Here is a 6,565-nt window from a genome sequence, read left to right as displayed (position 1 = left end):
GCCTTTGTCTTTAAAAAAATTTGTTTAAGTTACTGAGGCTACTTAAATTTAAGGGCCTCAAGAAAACCAGAACAGATATTACTATTTTTTAAAAATGTTTTATTTAATTACACTTGTTCTAGGGACTACTACTTTAATACTAAAGTCTACATTATGAGCAACCATTCTGTTTCCTAAAATCAGTGTGACAATTTTATCTCTACCTTCAACACTAAGCAGTGCTTCCATCAAAAGACCCCAACGCACTTCGGTCAGAAATATATTTAAACCTTCATCCAGGTTAAATAGAATCAGAATTCTATTTCTGATTGCCAAAGTATGTAAATTCAACCTTAATCACCCTATAATTACATCACAGGATCTTGCCAGAAAAAAATGTAACCTTGAACTCTCTGCTACTCCACTTTTATCCAAGCCCAGTTATGAGGCATGATATTGATGGATGATTTCTAGAAAGATATACAGCCTGTCATACTGACATGCTCTCAGTGTTGCCTGGGACCCATGCCAGACCATCAGAGGATCAGAGGCTCTACTGTAGTGTTTTTAAACTGTCTAGGATGGGTTTTTTTTTTTTTTTTTTTGGTAACACCTTTATTGAGAGAGAAACACTTCTCTCAGTTAAACTGTATAACTCAACAGTGTTTAGAATTCAGAGTTGTGCAACCATCATCGCAATCAATTTCAGAAAAAATTTTTTATCACCTCTGACCCTTTAGTAACCGCCTGCCCTTCGTCTCCTTACCACTGCCAACAACGCCATTGTCCCAGCCTCCACTAATCTGCTGCCTGTCCCTATAGTTGCCTGTTCTGGACATTTCATATACATAGAATCATGAAATGTGTGGTCTTTTGTGACTAGCTTCTTTCAGTAACCTAGTATTTTCAAGGTTCCTCCATGTTGTAGCATGTGTCAGTTCTTTATTCCTTCTTATGGCCAAAGAGTATTCCATCATGTGACTACCTTTTGGATATTATGAATAATTTGGCCACAAACATTCATGAAGAGGTTTTCTTTCTTTTTCTCTTTTTTTTTCTTTCTTTTTTTTTTTTTTTGTTCTGGAGATTGAACCCATGGGCACTCAACCACGGAGCCAAACACATCCCCAGCCCTTCTTTTATATTTTATTTATTTAGACTTTTTTGGTGGGGCTGGGAATTGAACCCAGGGCCTTGTGCATGCCAGGCAAGCACTCTACCAACTAAGCTATATCCCCAGCTCTTATATTTTATTTAGAGACATGGTTGCTTAGGGCCTCACTAGGTTGCTGAAGCTGGCTTTGAACTCATGATTACAGTCATGTGCCACCACGCCTGGCTCATATTTAAATTTTTGAAGAACTGTCAGACTGTTTTCTACAGTAGCTATACATTCTCATCAGTGGGATTTGAGGATGTGATTTTTTTTTCACATCCTTTCCAACTTGTTATTCTCTGAATTTTTAAAAAAAATTATAGGCATCCTTACATTTTATCATGGTTTTGATTGGCATTCCCCTAATGACTGAAGATGTCAAGAGGTTTTTTTTTTTCATGTACTTACTGACACATTTTTTAAAAATGTCTATTCTTGTTATTTTCCCATCATTTAAATCAAATTATTTGTCTTTTTTTTTTTTTTAAATCAAGTGGTGAGAGTTCTTTACATACTCTGGAGGAAGTCCCCTATCAGATCTATGATTTGTAAAAAAAATTTTTCCCATTTTGTGGGTTGTCTTTTTACTTTCTTGATAGTGTCTTCGAAGCATGAAGCTTTTAATGTTGAAAGAGTCCTCGTTCTCTTTTGTTGTTGTTTGTGCCTTTGGTCTCATATCTGAGAATTCATTGTCAAATCCAAGGTCACAAAGATTGACTCTACGTTTTCTTCTTAAAGTTTTCTAATGTTATTGCTTATACCTGCTGATGACTCTCCATTTTGAGTTCATTTCTGTGTAGGGAGTGAGGTAAAGTTACAGCTTCATTCTTTTGCACGTAGCTACCCTAGAGTAGCTTTTACCAAGGACTACCTTAGGCATTAGGAGAAACGTCTCCATGGAACACAACTTTGTATTTTTTGGAAAGGATGTGGTTGGTAATAGTGTCACTACATCACAAAACTATCTTTTATAAAGATCCACAGAAAAAGTGTTTCTCGGGCCTTGGTTCTAGGAGACTTTATCTTATAGATACGGTGCATTTGTCACAGTGTGGACACTCTTTGCCAGCAGAGAAGCTCAGACTCTCTTGTGCTTCTGTCTCTAGGAATGCTTCTTGCTTAAGATGGATACTTTGTATACGGACTCTATTTCATTTTATTTCTTGACCTCTATATTCACTCCTCTGGTTTCCTCATGTTTTATTTTCATTCTAATGTATCAAAGGCACCCCCAGAACCACTCCCAATAAGAACTTCTACAGCTCTTTGGTATTCTTTGTTATTTCTTGAATTTTGTCTCATAATGTGGTTCTTTATTAATGAGCAATACTAGAATTATGGGCAAATAAGACTTACTTGGCTTTGGACGCCTCTGTATGTGAATTCCCTAAAGAATATTTAAAATGTACCTATGAAATGATGGAATGGATGTGCAAGGGAATGAATGAGGTAGTGAATGAATGAATAGTTGAGCCAAGACTTGTAGGAATAGATTTGGCCCAGTTGGAGGCAGCAAGAATCTCTTCCCTGATTCCATTTTAAGAGCAACAACAACAACAACAAAAAAATATCAGATAATTCAATACAACAATTCAACCATGGGTAGTGTATAATTCCACCCATCCTAGCTTCTTCCCATTACAAGACAGAACATCCTATGTGCTCTCTGTCATCTGCATCAGAATCACCTGAGGTACAATAAGGTCGATTCCTGGGCCTCACTCAAAAGATGAGAACAGGACCTTCTCTTTTTTGCAGTCTTGGAAATGACCCAGGGCCTCACGCATGCACTCTACCACTGAGCTACATCCACATCCTAGGAACTGCATTTTTTTTTTTTTTTTTTTTTTTGGTACTGAGCATTGAACTCAGGGGCATTGGACCACTGAGCTATATCCCCTGCCTGCTTTTATTTATTTATTTGAGGGGTATCGGGGATTGAACTCAGGGGCACTCAACCACTGAGGCACATCCCCAGCCCTATTTTGTATTTTATTTAGAGACAGAGTCTCACTGAGTTACTTAGTACTTTGCTGTTGCTGAGGCTGGCTTTGAACTCATGATCTTCCAGCCTCAGCCTCCTGAGCCAGTGGGATTACAGGTGTGCTCCACCGCTCCCTGCAGGAACTGCATTTTAACAAGAACCTCAACACACTTTTTTGTACCCTAAAGTTTTGGGCAATATTGCCTTGAATGATAATATTTGGAATAAGTGGTTTACGTCTGTAGAGAAAAGGAAAACATGTCAGGATCCCAAAAATATCAATGAAAAAATATCCAAAGACATGCTTTTTTTTTCCCCAAAAAAATATGCCTAGGGTTACTTTTGTGGAAAAAACGAACACTTGAATCTAGTTAAAATTTTATAAGCTTGAAGATTCAGGTGAGATGGTTTATATTATAAACTCCATGAATTTTGTTGACTTATGATAAGGGATAGATACACTGTAAGAAATATGACACAAAAACAATAACTTTCCTGAGCAAAAGTTAATTTTAGCAACCTATATACAGATTCTAAATGGATAGTTTTCTTTGATAAATGGGGGAAGGGGTTATTTTAGCAGGTTTGTACTTTGGTACTGATCCTCAACAATGTTTGACTAGAGGCCATTCCAAAATGTGAAATTGAAAAGAAATACCAGGCAGGTGGCCAAAGTTTTAGAGATTGGATAGAAAGTAGTCCCTTTTCTCCTTTTGACTTGGGACAGTGAAACCTAATGATCTCTTCTGTATTTGAAGACATATTTTTGGCACACATGTACGGTACTAGTAAATAACACTTTTCAACTGGAAACCCCCCAAAAACTCTCATACAGAAACCAAACCTTGCAATCTTTATTCTCTCCTTATGTAAGCATGGGTCATTCATGTTTTGAAAGCAGCTTCAGCAAAATCCCCTGGTTTCAATTTTATTAAGATAACTGTTTCATTCATTCTTTTTTTGATAATATATTTCTAAGCCAAACTCATTAGCCCAAACCCTGCTGTATATCTGGAGAAATTCATTCCCTTGGGCACCAGCTGGAGAAACAGTACATCTCAGAATACAGAATGCTAAAAAAAAAAAAAAAAAAATCTGAGATATGTATCTTTCAGAACCTTGTAGTGAAAGTTGCTTGAACTTTCTAAGAGGCCTAAAAAAAAAGCATTCAATTTAGTAAGGTTGAATTTTAACTCATAAATGCTACATGATATACTGAACATAATAGGGACAAATGGAAACAAATATCAAATGATGGAAGCATGGTCAAATCTTGTTTTATCCAAATGATAAAACATTATAATTTCTCAAAGAATTTTTAGCAACTTGAAAAATTGCTTACGACAGGCACATTTTTTGGAGAAACAAGTACAGAGAGTATGACCTCAATTATATAAATATATTGGAATTTGCATACTGAAAAAGACTGAAAGGAAATAGCCCAAATAGTAATGGGGATTTTTCTCTAGTTATATAATTTTCTGTGATTTTTCATTGTCTTCTTTACATTTTCCTAATTTTCTTTTTACCAAAAATAATACTGCTAAATTATAAATGATTTTACTTATTTTTTTTTTGTTCATCAATTATTTTTAGTATAGGTACTGGCAAAATAAGCACTGTAAGTAAATTTTGAAGGCTGAGCTAGGAACATTAAATTACAGTTTCTTTCCATTCTGATTTCCAGTGATAACCCATCCCTGATCTCTTCGCCCTTACCCTCACCACAGTCTGCACAACTGTCACCTGTCATGCCTCACAATAGCTAGTATTCGATATAGATATACAGTATTAGATGATATAGTATTAGATGTACAGTTCATTGAGATGCAAAAGAAATACACACTGAATTCTCGCTCAATACTATTTTCTTGAGCCCATCTTAAAAAATACAGTCTGAATGTGCAAATAAAAATTACTCTGAGTACTGGACTGGTGGTACTCTGAGTACCATATTTAAAAAAAAATCACAATTTTCACTGTTTTTCAAAAATAAATGGATTCTGTTGTACTAAATCAAAATATGTTTAAGAAATAATGTTAATGGCAGTGGAATAAGAAGGAAACATAAGGAACTGCTTTTGTGGGTGATTAAACACCCAAGTGAAGCTGAGGCACCCTGGATAAACCCAAAAGTGAAGACGATGAGTACCGCTAATGTCAGAAGCATCATTATCCACACACAAAAGAAGCAGTCGACAAACCACCCAGGAGAAGGGGAAATCATTATTTTTAAAAGATCTCTATTACTATGGGGAGCAGGGCTGTGACTAGAAAACACACACATACACACACACACACACACACACAGGGAAGTTGCCTCAGTTGACAGATGGTGAAGGACGTGTGCTAATTGCATATATTGACCATATCATTGTCACTGTGGTCTTTACAAGAGGAGAGGCTGCCTTCCTTGATCTGTCCCACACAGGCAGCAGAACATGAAAAGACCAATACCAAAACCACAGGAAAAGGGAAGGGAAGAGAAAGTGACCAATTATTTAAGGGAAGAAAAAAAAAAAAGCAGAACGTGAAAGAATCAAAATTAAGGAAAGAGAACGGATGAAAGGAGATGCCACTCCTTCAATACAAGTTCAGCACTAATTGCAATCGTAAAGTCATGCATTCATTTAAAAAAAACTGCCCATGGAGTATCTGCCACACTCCTGGCATGGAAGAGACTGAATGATGAATAAATAGAACTGTGACAACTCTACTGATGTTATTAATAGCGACTCAGGGCTGAGGCTACAGTGGTACAGTGCTTGCCTGTTCTGCGTGTGGCTCTGGGCTGACCCCCAACACCACAAAAACAAAAAACAAATAAAAAGCCAATAGGCACTCAAGCAAATACTGGATCTCTAATGCAAATGCATTATATTAGATGCTTAACAGGTATGAGGTGGCTTTAGCTGGGGAAAGATGGATTTTATTAAAAAATAGAAATGGAGGGCTGGGGTTGTAGCTCAGTAGCAGAGGGCTCACTTAGCATGTGTGACGCCCTGGGTTCGATCCTCGGCACCACATAAAGATAAAGAAATAAAGGTATTGTGTCCATCACAACGAAAAATATATATATTTTTTTTAATGGATTTTTTTTTTTGAGACAGTGTTTCTCCATATTGTTCAGGTTGGTCTCCAACTCCTGGGCTCAGGTAATTCTCCCACCTCAGACTCCTGAATAGCTGGAATTAAGCTGTACTCACCACCACATGATGGCAGGAAGCATCTATCCATCTTTTTATATATATAATTATATATATATTTTGGGAGAGGATGTACCTGGGATTGAACTCAGGGGTACCCAACCACTGAGCCACATTCCCAGCCCTATTTTGTATTTTATTTAGAGTTGCTTAGCACCTCACCTTTGCTGGGTCTGGCTTTGAACTCACGATCCTCCTGCCTCAGCCTCCCCAGCTGCGGGGATTACAGGCGTTCGCCAC

The 6,565-nt window shown here is 37.2% G+C and overlaps 1 non-coding gene across 1 annotated transcript; it reads right to left on the bottom strand.

Moving 5' to 3' along the window:
* Positions 1–1,144: 1,144 nt before the first annotated feature.
* Positions 1,145–1,220, bottom strand: Trnaa-ggc (transfer RNA alanine (anticodon GGC)). The gene has a single exon. It is a non-coding gene; the product is annotated as a tRNA-Ala (tRNA).
* Positions 1,221–6,565: the final 5,345 nt, after the last annotated feature.

This window comes from Urocitellus parryii, chromosome 9, assembly GCF_045843805.1.
Source record: "Urocitellus parryii isolate mUroPar1 chromosome 9, mUroPar1.hap1, whole genome shotgun sequence".
NCBI classification, from domain to species: domain Eukaryota; kingdom Metazoa; phylum Chordata; class Mammalia; order Rodentia; family Sciuridae; genus Urocitellus; species Urocitellus parryii.
The sequence above is the reverse complement of the archived record's forward strand: the minus strand, read 5'-3'. Positions and strand labels throughout refer to the sequence as shown.